The sequence below is a fragment of the Antechinus flavipes genome, chromosome 2 (assembly GCF_016432865.1).
Source record: "Antechinus flavipes isolate AdamAnt ecotype Samford, QLD, Australia chromosome 2, AdamAnt_v2, whole genome shotgun sequence".
Taxonomy (NCBI): domain Eukaryota; kingdom Metazoa; phylum Chordata; class Mammalia; order Dasyuromorphia; family Dasyuridae; genus Antechinus; species Antechinus flavipes.
In genome coordinates this window covers 668,457,567-668,470,558 of record NC_067399.1, presented here as the reverse complement: position 1 = coordinate 668,470,558, position 12,992 = coordinate 668,457,567, and positions in this window count along the sequence as shown.

Here is a 12,992-nt window from a genome sequence, read left to right as displayed (position 1 = left end):
AACTAATCAATACAAGGCTTGTGTTCACACCTTTACTCATTGGAGTTCAATGAGTTCATACCTCCCTTGAAGCTCTTTGGGTCAGAGAGCGCTATGGGAGAAAACCCATAATCCCTCTTTCTGGAAGGAGCATAAATAGGCCAATGGGCCAGTCGAAGGAGTTCTTCAGAGGAAGACGCTACAAGTCGAGATTTCACCGGAATGACATGAAGACTGGAGCTGGCTGGAGGCTGAAGAAAGCAGAGGCAGAGGCTGAAGGACCAGACCTTTGGATTTAAAGACATTTGGAGAGAGCTCTTGGAACCAAGCAGAGAGATAGGCCTCTATGCTAACCGGGCTATATTGGAGATAATAAAAGATCTGAACTTTTATCACCTGGCTGCGTTTTGAGAAGAAAAAGCTCACAACACTATTCTAGTATTAATATCATAAATTATAATTAGAACCATTTTCATGAAGTAATCCCACTTGATCCTCAAAATAATACTATGGTATTGTGTTAGTCTCATTTTTTTGGTGGGAGGGGAAGAGAAAAGCTTGATGAAAAAATGTCTAATATCACAAGATTAATAATGGAAAACAGTTTACAATGCCCTCTTAGCATTACTTGAGGGATTAAATTTGTCAATTTCCAAAGTATTTCCTTTTTTTAATTTTTCTTAAAAAAAATGTCTTATTGATGTTATCTGTTGATTACAGCAACCTTAGGCTAAGTACCTCTTTACCTCTCCCTTCTAGGCAAGGATATACAAAAAGATTCTCTAAGTATACAATCATGTTGCTTAAAAAGCATATTTTGTTTTCTCATTACCTATACTAATTTATTCAATTTATTTTTCTTCTCAATGCCATAGGTAACATTTCCAGTACAATACTCAATAATAGTGTTGATAATGGCATTCTTGCTTCAGCCCTGAACTTAATGGAAAGATTTCTAGCTTTTACAAGTTACAGATAGTGTTTGATGATGGCTTTCTATTAAAAAAAAATATTTTATTTTAAGGAAAATTCCGTGTATTCCTATGCTTTCTGGTTTTCTTTTTTTTTTTTTTCTTTTAACAAGAATGAGCATTATATTTGTCAGAAAACAATTTTTCTGCATCGGTTGACATAATTATAAGATTTTTGTTGTTTTTGCTACAAATACAGTCAATCATGCTGACATAAATTATACCTGGCATAGTATATGATATTCACAATACATTGCTACAATGTCTTTGATAGAATTTCATTTAAATTTTTTACATCAATATTGATTAGAAAAATTGCTCTATAGTTTAATTATTCTTTTTTTTTTCTGCTTCCTGATTTAGGTCTCAACACCATGTTTGTCTTATAAAAGGAATGTATTAGGACTCATTCTTGGACCTTAAAAAAAAAAAAAAAAAAAAAAACTCCTGGCTTATATATCATTTTAATTATTTATTCCCTAAATAATTGCTAGAATTCACATGTGACTCCACCTTGTCTTGGAGATTTTTTAAGGTGATCACTTATGACTTATTTAATTTTTTTTTCTAACATAGGATTACTTAAGCAATCTACTTCCTCTGGGTAGTAAATCTGGGTGATTTGAACTTTTTGTTCATTTATTTGTCCATTTCATTTAGATTGTTGAATTTATTGGCATAGAATTGGGTAAAATAGTTCCTAAAAACAATTTCATTTTCTCTTTATTGATAGTAAATACATTCTTTTCATTGTTAATATTGCTAATATCACTTTTTTCTTTTTTAATCCAATTATTTATTTATTTATTTATTGTATTTGTTCTGGGGGAAAAACAAAAAAACAGAACCTAGTTTGATTTCTTTAGTCAATGTTTTTCTTACTTTCAATTCTATTAATATTTCTTTTGATTTTCAGGATTTCCAATTTGGTGTTTAATTTGGATATCTTACATGCATGTCCAATGTATGATCTTCTCTTTATCTATTTTGTTAATGTAAGTTTTTAGAGATATAAAATAATTTCCTCTAACTACTGCTTTGGCTACATTGAACAAATTTTGAAATATTTCCTTACTGTTGTCATTAATCAAATTATTAATTACAACTGTGATTTGTTCTGTGATCTACTCATTTTTAGGATTAGATTATTTAATTTCCAATTAATTTTTAACTACGAATTCATGGTATTTTATTGACTATATACATATGTATGTATGCATGTGGGGGGTTGGGGGTATGGATGTGGATATATGGATAAAATACATATACATATATATGCATATACACATATAAATGTGTATATAAATATGCATATTATGTGTGTATATGTACACACATATATATATGTACATTCTATGATGTCTGAAAAGGACAGTTTTACAACTTTTGCTCTGCATTTGGCTGTGAACTTGTTATACTCTAATAAATTATCTTTTTGTGAAGGTTACATGTATGGCTAAGAAAAATGTATGCTTCTTTCTATTTCAATTCAATTTTCTCCAGAGATCTATCATATCTAAATGTTTTTAAAACTCTCCTTATCTCTTTAACTGCTTCCTTATTCATATAATGCTTATTTTTATCTGATTCTAAGGGGTAAAAGTTGAGCTTCCCACTAATGTACTTGTTTTTCTCCTCTAATTCATTTAATTTTTCCTTTAAGAAATTGGATGCCATGCCATTTGGTGCATATATGTTTTTATTTACTTCATTGTCTATGCCAAATTATAGCACAACATAATTCCCTTGCTTATCTATTTTAATTAGTTCTATTTTGCTTTTGCATTATCTGAGGTCATAATTACTACTTCTGTTTTATTCTTACCTTACATGAAGAATATATATTTCTTTAGCCCATTATTTTAACTCTCTGTTCATCTCTCTCATTCAAGTGTGTTTCTTAAAAACAACATGTATTTGAATTCTATATTTTAATTCACTCCAATATTCACTGCCATTTTATGGATGACTATACCATTTTCATTCAAAGTTATGATTATTAATAGATTATATTGTTCTTCTCTCTTTGGTTTTACCTTGTCTCTTAACAGTCTCTTCTGCTTCTGACAACTACCTCCCTTACTCTGTTTTACCTTCTATCATCTGCCTTATTCATTTCTTATACTTTTTTTTTCTCTCCTGCATCCCTGAAGAAGAAAACATATTTCTATACCCAACTGAATCTGTATGTTATATCTCTTTGAACCAATTCTGATTGGAGTAAGGTCCATGTGTTACCTACCCCCATATATTCTCCTCCATTGCAACACCTCCTATTTAACATCTCTTTTGTTTGAGACAAATTTTCATATTATTCCAATCCTTTCCCCCTTCTCTCAATGCATGCCTGTTTTTCATCCTTTAATTTGTTTAAATTATCCTATTATAATCATCTCATATCTGTGCTTCTATCTATGGTATACTGCTTATAATGCACTTATAATGGTAAAATTCTTGAGAATTAAAATTATTCTATATAGGAAGAAAAACATTTTAATCTTGTCAATTCCTTAATGATTTTGTTTTTGTGTTTATCTTTCTATTCCCTTCTTCAGTCTTGTATATAGATGTAACATTATCTATTCAGGGCTGGTCTTTTCAAAAATACTTGAAAGCCCTATATTTCATTAAATATTAATTCTTCCTGAAAGATTATTCTCAGTTTTACCAGATATATGGCAGTTGGTTGTAATCCTATTTTTTTTTTTTTTTGCTTTCTGGAATATGATATTCTAAGCCCTCCAAACCTAGAGTAAGCATTTCATATGTGAGCTGCTAAATCTTGTGTTATCCTGATTATAATCCCACAATATTTGTTTTTGTTGTTATTGTGGTTTGTTTGTTTGTTTGTTTGTTTGTTTTTCCCTTTAGGCTGCTTTCTTTTTGATCTGGGAACTCTGTAAATTGGCTATTATATTCTTGGGAGTTTTCATTTTAGGAACACTTTCAGGAGGTTTTTTTTAGTTTTGATTTTACCCTATGATACTAGCATATCAATGCATTTTTCCTGTGTTATTTTTTAAAATATGATACCTAGGGTTTGTGTTTTTTTTTTCTTTATAGATTTTGGGTAATTCAATGAATTTTAAATTATCTCTCTTTGATCTATCTTATAGGTGAATATTTTTTTCTTTCCAGTGATATATTTCTAATTTTCTTTTTTTAAATTATTTTAATTTGTATTTGTTGTTGTTGTTGTTATTGTGTGCTTTTTAATGTTTATGATGATATTAGCCTCTAGTTGCCCAATTCTAATTTTTAAGTAGTTATATTCTTTGTTATGAGATTTATTTTTTTTTTAACGTGGCTACTTCTATTTCTTAAGTAATTATTTTCTTCAGGGAATTTTCATAAGTTGTTTTTTAAACATTTGGTCAATTCTGATTCCTAAGCATTTTTTCCTTCAATGAATTTTTGTGTCTCTTTTATGATTTTGCCAATTTCTAATTCTAAGATATTTTCTTTCGTATTTTGGTGGTTCTTTCATGTAGCCATTAACTCTTTTCCCATAGTTTTCTTGCATTACTCTCATTTCTTTTTCTTTTTCTTTTTTTTTTCAAAATTTTACTTTACCTCTCTTAGGTGATTTTTAAAAGTCAACCTTATATAGTCAAGAAGACTCGAACTCAACACATGCCTTTGACAAATAATATAGCTCTAGGACTCTAGGTGTGTCTTTTAGTCAAAAATTATTTGATAGTATAAGTTGCAAGAAACTGTTTTATTGCTTTCAGCCAGGAGACGTGCTAAAACAAATTATCTATCATCATATGTAACTTCATCATGATCTCCCAGAATACATTTCAGAATTTTAGAATATTTTCTCTTCTTTCAAGAGTAGAGTAGGTAATATAGAAACAAAATTATCACTCTTGACAGTTAATATAAGGTATACATACAGGATTTTAGAAAATCAACTAAAAAATATTAGAAACAATTAAAAACCTTAGCAAAATTCCAGAATACAAAATAAATCCACATAAATCATCAGCATTTCTAAATGTTACCAAAAAAAGTATGGAAGCAAGAGAAAGGAAGAGAAACTCCATTTAAAATAACTATGGATAATATAAAATATTTGGGAATCTACCGGCCAAGACATAGTCAGCAACTATATGAACACAAATACAAAACCCTTTCCATGCAAATAAAGTTAGATTTAAACAATTGGAAGAATACCAAATGTTCATAGGCAGGCTGAGTTAATAAAATAAAAATGAAGCTTCTACCTAAATTAATATACTTATTTAGTGCCATACCAATCAAACTACCAAGAAATTACTTTACAGAGCTAAAAAAAAGATAATTAAAAAATTCATCTGAAAGAACAAAAAGTCAATAATTTCAAGGGAATTATTTTTTTTTAATGAATTCAAAAATTTTAGTGACTTAGCAATACCAGAACTAATACTACAGTATAAAGCAGTGGTCGTCAAAATCATTTAGGACTGACTAAGAAATAGACTAGTTGAACAGTGGAATAGGTTAGATTTACAAGATACAATAGTCAATGTAAAAAATGTAGGATTTAATAAACCCAAAGACCCCACTTTCTAGTATAAAAACTCACTATTTGACTAAAAAAAATTCTGGGAAAATTAAAAAATAGTATAGCAAAATCTAGGAATTGACCAACATCTAACACCTTATACCAAGATAAGATCAAAATGGGTTAATGATTTAGACATAAAGGGTAAAAATATAAGCACATTAGGAAAATAAGGGATCATCTACCTCTCAGATCTGTGGAAAAGGAAGGAATTTATTGCCAAAAAAGAACTAGAGTACATTATAAAAAGCAAAATGGATAATTTTGATTATATTAAATTTAAAAAGTTTTATACAAACAATATCAATACAGACAAGATTACAAGGGAAGCAGAAAATGGGGGGGAGATTTATATCTAAGGACTATAATAAAGATATTATTTCTAAAACATATAGAAATTGACTCAAAGTTATAAGAATAGAGGAAATTCTTCAATTGATAGATGACCAAAGGATATGAACAAACAATTTTCAGACAAAGAATTTAGAGCAATTTCTAATCACATAAAAATGGTTTAAATCATCATTGATTAGAGAAATGTAAATTAAGACAACTCAGAGGTACTACTACACACCTCTCAGATTGGTTAAAATGATAGGAAAAGATAATGATAAATGTTGAAGGGGGTGTGGGAATACCAAGACAAGAAAGGCCTGGAGAGACTTATATGAACTCATGCTAAGTGAAGTGAGTAGAAAGCAGAAAACATTGTGCACAATAAATACAAACTTATGTGATAATCAATTCTGATGGGCTTTTTTTTTCAAACAATAAGATTTTTGAGACCAATTCCAATAGACTTGTGATTGAGAGAGCCATCTGCAGAGAAACTATAGGGACTGAATATGGATCACAGCATGGTATTTTCACTTTTGTTGTTGTTGTTTTTGTTTGCCTTTTTTTTCTTTTCTTTTCCTTTCTGATCTGATTTTTCTTGTGTAGCATGATAAATGTGGAAACATGTTTAGAAGCATTGCATGTTTAAGCTATACTGAATTATTTGCTGTCTAGGGGAGGGCATGGGAGAAGGGAAGGAGAAAAATTTTGAACACAACTTGTTTTTTTTTTCATTTTTCATTTTTTTTTGTTTGTTTGTTTGTTTGTTTGTTTTTTTGGTGAGGACAAATGTTAAAAAATATCTTTGCATGTATTTTGAAAATAAAAAGCTATTATTAAAAAAAGAAAGAAAATATCTTGATCTCTCCTTGAGGCAGCTACAGAGGCATAATGTGTAACAAGCAGGACCTGTACTCAGAAAGACCTGTGGTCAAAGATGACCCTGATATTACTAAGTGTTCTGACCCTAAAAACTTGTTGGCAAATAAGATGAAAAAGTTGCATTAAAATGCCATCATATCCTGATTGTCTTGTTGCTGTGGCTTTTACCCTTAGGAATAGTTATGATTACTCACAAAAGAAGAAATACCAGAACAATGTCTGCATGGGTTTGAGTCATCACTGTGAATACATATGGGAAGACGAAGGCATCAGTGCTGAATTATTTGTTGCATTGATATACTGTTTGGGGAATATAGGATTTTCCAGAAGCTTGCTTGACCTTATTGAAGAGTTTTAATATTGATTTAATTTTTGTTTGGAGTTATCTACGGGTAGGCCCTTGAGGCATGTCCAATGACAAACTTATGAACAAACAATCTTACTTAAGGAGAATAATGGGAGAACATTAAATTCCTCTGTTGTCTCTAGTCCAGTGGGGAAATTTCCTTAGCAAAACAAGCCAATGAAACAGAACTAGAATGAGTCACATAATCATAAAGTCCATCAGATAACTAGCAGGAGTCTTGTTCCTTATTTAATGCTCTATTGAAAAATAAAAGCAAATTATGCCATTTTTGGTGCTTCTTAATTTTCTGACTAGAACTCCCTTGTTGACAGAACCACCCATTTGATTTTTTGCCCTGTTGACACAATTTTTATAAGACTGTGACAGGCTTAAATTCATCCTTTGTGACCTCTCCATGTTTCCAAAGTCAGTATACATATCCTATAACTGGGAACTGAGATGTTCATTCCTTATGAACATGAACAGAGTTTATGACTTATGCGGCCCCTGTGATAGGCAGACATTCTGAAAATAATTCTGGTCTTTTAGCCATGTAAAGAAAGGAACACATGTAAATGGCTGTGTAGGTGGAATTGAGGTATGTTGAGAAAGTGTCCATCAACTAGAAGTAGTTCTTTTCCAACTTATAGAATCCTAACATAGTGTTGGTAAAATAAGAGATAATCAGTATTGTGAAAGGGAAAACATTAAGTTCTTCTCTATAAGTGGACAATAAATCATTTCTGAATAAATATTGCTTTTATCTTGAGATATTTTCATTTCAAATAAAAGAAAGTGGATATACCTAAAACTCTATGAAATTTTAGAGATAAGCAGAGTAAATTTTCTGAGGTTTGAGAATGGAGATTGCAAAAATTTTCTTCAGTCCAGAATTCAAATCAATGATCTTAAAAACCTAGCTCAGTTGAGACACAAACCCAATTGTAAGGCTATATCTGAATGTGAATTTGTTCTAAGCAATGATAAGTAGAAACTAAATTAAGCCTGAGCTAATTCTTCCAGGGAATGGAGTGGCATAATGGATCTATATCCCCTTTTCCAGAAGTTGGAGAATGGATTTTTTTTTTCAGGCAACTAAATAGCAAAAGGTATTGAATTGGAGTCAGGAAGACCTGAGTTTCAGTCATACCTCAGATGGTAACTAACTGTGTGTAACCCTGAACGAGTTTCTTAATTTCATTGTGACTCTGTTTCATCATTTGTAAGATGAAGATAAAAATAATGTCTCTCCTAAGATTGTTTTGTGGATCCAATGAAATAATATAGTGATAGGTGGCACAGTGCTAGAGCGGGAGTCAGAAAGATTTGTGTTTAAATCCAGCCTCAGATATTTATTAATTGTGTGACCCTGGACACATCACTTAACCTTGCCTCAGTTACGTGTTATGTAAAACTATTCTAGTATCTTCATCAAGAAACCCCCAAAGAAGGTCAAAAAGAGTTAGATATGTCCAAAATTACTGAACAATAAAAATAACACCTGGCTAACCTTATGGAACTAAATAAATGTGAGCTACTCTGATCTTATTTTAAAAACATTCTTTTGGAAAGTCTAATTTATATTAACTGGCAAAGCATAAATGAGGCATTAATCACTTTCAGCTAATAGGAACAATAACATTGGAGAAAACAGCCTTGAGTACTCAGGAATACCCTTAAGAAAGGTAGAGAAAGACTTAATTGGCTTCTTTTGGGGAAAGTTAAGTAAAACAATCATATTTCTTTAAATCTAAGATTTCTTGGAATGACCCTTATTAATTCACAACAGACTCATACTTTATATTACTTCTCTTTTTCCTTATTCAGGATTTTTCCATTTCTTTTTTCACATTTTTTCTTAAGTTTCCTATCCCAGAAAAAATAGGACACTAATGCACTGTTGGTAGGATTGTGAATTGGTTCAATCATTTTGGAGAACAATTTGGAATTATGCCTAAAAGGCTAAAAACTATGCATATCCTATGACCCATCAATAAGACTATTGGTCTGTTTCCCAAAGAGAACAAACAAAAAAGAAAAATGATTTATATGTACAAAAACCATTTGTATCAGTTTTTCTGTGGTTAGCAAAATGTTAAAAATTGGGGAAAGACTGAACTAGTTATGGTATATGATGGTAATGGAATATAATTGTGCTATAGGAAATCATGACAAAAAGCCTTCAGAAAAATCCTGGAAGACTTACATGAACTGAACTAAGATGAAGTGAGAAGAAAAAGGAAAACATTGTACACTTTAAAATAATATTATATGATGACCAACTGCAAAAGCTTTAGTCTGTTCTGATTAATACAATGATCAAAGACAGTTCTGAAAGACATTAAAAATGTTGTCCATCTCTGGAGAGATAACTGGCACAATCTGGATATAAATTGAAACACTTTTTTTCAGTTAATTTTTATTGTTTTCATTTTTTTTACAACATAACTAATGTAGAAATATGATTTTTATGATTTCACATATATAATTAATATCACATTTCTTAATAGATGGGGAAGAAGAAGTAAAGAGAGGGAATTCAGGACTCAATTTTTTTCATGAATGTAAAAATAAATAATGCATTTATTAAGAGAAGACTTCCCATTGGTTGGGGGCTTAAATATCCTCTGTAGAAGTTTGTTTTGTGGGTTCTACAAGAACTTCATCTTAATTCTTTCCCATTTGTTCAAAATGTTTGTTCAGAATGTGTGTCTAGTTGTGTTCACCATCCTTTTACTTCATTATAAAAAATTCAAGAACACAGTGATAACTTGTCCACAAAATACTCATCAAATCAAGTTCAATAAACAGCTCCTTCTTACTAAGAATTAGATCTCAAATCAAATCTTCACCTCTGGTTTATTCCTACAAATTTTGAAACACAAAATAATTATTAAAGGAAATGAGCCTGCTTTGTTTTTGTTTGTTTGTTTGTACATCATAGGGCTGTATTGGCAATGATGAGTTCCCCAGCTTTCAGTTCTCTCTCACTGGCTTTCTTCCTCCAGGTGCATTACCTTCTTCCTCCATAACAATAATGAAGCAGACTGTTTCCTTCACCAATTTCCAAGAGTCTGATGGTCTCTATTGAGAGAGTCAAGCTACTATTGTAAGTGCATCATGAAAATAAACAAACTGCTGCTGATAAGCAATATAAAGTCATAATGGATTATACACTCTGAAATCCAAAAGAAGAAGAGGTGTTTTCCTTCTAAAGGGCTAACTTAGCAAATATCATCAGATATTTCTCCATCCAGGGTCTTAACTTTACCTATAAGGATGGATATAAGCAGGTGTTTAGGGAAGAGTAGACAAATACACAATTTTGGAGCAGTCCTGCCTCAGGTGATGCTCCTGGAAGCACTTTTCTACTTTGTCTATCTCTTAGATTTTGTGAGAATCTACTTTCCAGCTGTTTATGTTTGTTTATTCAATTACTTACTTCAGCCTAAGAAAATTAAGAGGCAGTAGTATTGTAGGGAATGAAGTCAAATAAATAAATCAAGAAACAATTGTTCAAATCTACCATGTGTAAAGTGTTGTAAAAAGCGTGGGGAAAACAAATACAAGCAAAAAGGAAGGACAGAATATAGGAAGGAAGGAAGGAAAATAGAGGACCCATTATGAATTCATGGAAATGTGGGTTCAAGTCTAGCCTCTAGCAAAGAATAATGCCAGAACTGAGTAAATCAGGTAATCTCTAAGGGCTTCCAGTAAATTCTCTAACCCTATGAATTAAACATGTATTACCTATCTATTTATGGGATGAGCATCAAGAGTGGGAGATTCCTGACATTTATATAAATTACTTTAATGATACATTTCACTCAATCTTTTTCCTACATAAGCCATCATAATTAATGTACTATCCTCCTCTAAATCTATTCTTTTTTCAATCAATTACTTTTTTAAAATTATGGGTGTTCTAAGATTTCAATTAAAAATGTTAGTGGGAATATTTTTTTTTTATTCATAAAAGAGATCCTCCATGAAAAAAAATACAAAATTATCAATCTTCATTATACTCTTCATCAAAATATATTTTCTTCTTACAAAAAATCTGCCTTTAGTGTTTTCAAATTAGCAATAAATTGACACAAAATAAAAGAAAATATTCCCCTAGGATTATACACAGAAATTTTACCTCCATCCAAAAAGTCCCTAAATAGGATTCCATCTGTCAATAGTGAGGTATCTAATGCTAATGTACTGAATTAGTAAGTAAGGACAAAATTACCAATTAAGAGAAAAAATCATAAAATATATAACTTCATATCTGTATTTTTTTTTCTAAAATATACACTGTACTATCCAACTGTTTGAGAATTATATCAGTCATGTCCTTGCGGTAATATTTTTTTTTTCCCCATTTAACTAATAGATAAAATGAGCAATTGCCTTTTTTAAGTGATCAAATGCAATCTGTGACTATAAAGGGAAATATATACAATCACTTCTCCGTTTGAATGATTTTATCCATCTTGAAATGAAATATTGGCCAAACTCAGAGAAAACATCCTAAGAACTTGATTGTGGGAAAGATATTGTTTAGTTTTAGAAAGAAGATGATTAATAAAAGTTTTGAAGGACTCATATTACTGGATAAAAATAATTAATCCACTTGAAGTATGGAACTAAATTGATATAGATTCATTTGGAAAAACAAAATTAAAATATAAATATGTTTTATTCATGTTTTGAAGTTAAAACATATCCTATTAAGCTAGACATACTTTCTCACAAAATAAATACTCCATCATGGGTAACTTGAATCTCTTCTCAAGAGCTCAAGTTAAACTAGATTACTTCCAGCTAGTTCTATATCCATAATCTAGCATTATTATTATTTTTTTAATATGGGGAGCAAAAGTTCTGTTATAAGAGCAAATTGTATTTCTGCTAAGTAATGAATTTATGATTTGAGAAAGAAAAATGAATTTCAAGTTAGTGAACTTAGCTTCACATGTTGTATATTCTCTTAAATAATTTTATAAGTTTTGGTGGGAAAAACTTGCAATTTTCTGATAATAATTTTCATAATCAGGGAAAAAAAAGGCAGAGGTTTGGAGGGAAGTGGGTTGAATTAGATAAAGCCAAAAAGCCCTATCTAACTTTAGATGCAATCTCTAATTTATGAGTAATCAGAACTGTACATTTTGTGTTTTTTCTGAGAGAGCTCAAGAGCATAAATAATTCTATCCATTTAATGGATTGAAACATTGTAATCAAAGTTGTTAATTTGTTGTCAGTACTGAAGGATTATCTGTTAAAATGAGACCAAAATGTGTACAATTAAAAATAGTTTTGAGCTAAAAATGTTCATTTGAAAATAAATTTAAAAGATTTTTTTCTGTTCTGTACTGAATTAATTATCTCACATGCTGCAAATTGTCAAATTATCAAGACAAAAAAAAAAAAAACAGGAGTTACTGTGAGAAGACAGACAAATAATCTCTTGTTTGATATAGGAATTGGTTCAAACCTGCAAAATATAAATTTAAATTATCAATTTTATTGATAATATTGATTCAGGAAACATTTATTAAGGACTTTATTAAGGACTTACTATGTGCCATGAATCTTTCAAGGAATTATATATCCAAATACCAAACTAAAATTGTCTCCATTTTCAAAGAGTTTATATTCTTTTTAAATTATGGAATTAATAAATTAACAAGCAAGCAAATGGATGAATGAGTAAATACCTACCAGTACTCTTTGCTCCAGCATTCCTACTACTGAACATAAACCCAAGGAGAGATAGATAGAAGTAATAAGCATGGGGGGCAGTGAAGGGCTAAAAGCACTAAGATATTGGAATTTCAGGTTTTCCCCACATGGGGAGAGTGGGCTATTTTCTGAATGGGGTTTTTAGCAATTAACAAGGGAAGAGATCTGGCCTAAATTCTATCGTGGAACTCGCCATTAA